This window comes from Penaeus monodon, chromosome 27 (assembly GCF_015228065.2).
Source record: "Penaeus monodon isolate SGIC_2016 chromosome 27, NSTDA_Pmon_1, whole genome shotgun sequence".
Taxonomy (NCBI): Eukaryota; Metazoa; Arthropoda; class Malacostraca; order Decapoda; family Penaeidae; genus Penaeus; species Penaeus monodon.
Genome location: NC_051412.1, coordinates 8,075,027 through 8,076,223, shown reverse-complemented (window position 1 = coordinate 8,076,223; position 1,197 = coordinate 8,075,027). Strand labels below are relative to the sequence as shown.

Below are 1,197 nucleotides of genomic sequence, written 5' to 3'. Positions count from 1 at the left end.
ATTGTCACTTCCGTGAAGTATAACGACTTCGGCAATGTCGTTCGTGAGTGTAAAGTCCAATTAAGTGTGAGCATCTCCTGCCGTATAGGCGGTAGATAAAAGGAAGCAAATAGGCTTGAGGAATAGTGCCTAGGCGGGCCTTGTCGCTCGCTTTCGACTGCGCCCTGCTGCCACCTTAGCTAGACGGTTGTCTGTGATGGAAATGGGGTCGTAACAGATTTCCATCTGGGCCCTGTCTGCTGCTTCTTGTTCCCAAGAGGCAATTTCAGTGTCATAGGACTTGTGATGTCTCTCGAGACATCCTACTTGCAGATTACATGACCAGTCTGTGTCAGTAGTACCTCGACACTGGGGATGCCTGATCGTCTTCATACTTCTACATCACTGATTTTGTCCTGCCGGTGGATCTTGAGGAGATGTCTCAATTGGTAGGCAAGTGAGGACCATTGTATGGTACTCCAGTCGGATGCCATGCCCCTTTCAGACTTTTGTGGCTGCACTGATGCAGGCTGTTGTCACTGCAGTCTGTGCTGCCCAGGTATGTGAAACTGTCCACAGCTGTGGTTGGTTTCTATCAAGGGACAGCTCATGGGCGGCATAGGCAGGTTTTCGTGGAGACTGAAGCATTACATCAGTCTTTCTAGTGTTAATGGTGAAGCCAAGGCTTTGGGCGATTGAGTGGAAGGCGTCGACCATGATCTGGAGATTAGCTTCAGAGTGTGACACCATGGCAGAATCGTTAGCAATGAGTAGTTCGCGAGGACAAACAATTCTGCTCAGGGTCTTGGCTTTGAGTCGGTTGTCCTTGAACAGCTTTCCGTTTGAACGTGTTCTGAGATAGACACCACCGTGCTGTGGGCAAAGTACTAGGACAGCGCTGAGATAATGGAAAACAGAGATGGGACCAGCATACAGCCTTGCTTAACACCCTGGTTAACGGAAAACTGTTCTGAGAGGATGACAGCCTTAGAGGCGGAGTGATCAAAGACATTCCCTGTTCACTGTATCAAACACTTTGGTGAAGTCTATGAAGACGATATATAGAGGCATGTTCTGTTTGACGGCTTTCTCTTGCAGCTAACGCAGAGTGAAGACCATGTCAGTGTTTGACCTGGAGCTACGAAATCTGCACTGTGACTCAGAGGATTGCATCAATGATGGGCTGATGGGCGCTTCAGGATCACTTTGCCAAGTAAA

General features: G+C 48.7%; 1 long non-coding RNA gene across 2 annotated transcripts in view; it reads left to right on the top strand.

Annotated features, from left to right (window-relative positions):
- LOC119590348 overlaps positions 1–1,197 on the top strand; it is a 6,217-nt gene that overhangs the window by 2,880 nt on the left and 2,140 nt on the right. Inside the window, exon 1 of one of the 2 annotated variants that reach the window (XR_005230254.1) lies at positions 1,084–1,192. The exons of the other annotated variant lie outside the window; for it this stretch is intronic. This is a non-coding gene — a long non-coding RNA (uncharacterized LOC119590348). Of the gene's footprint in view, positions 1–1,083; positions 1,193–1,197 lie in introns of those variants that run through there. 2 annotated transcript variants of the gene reach the window in all.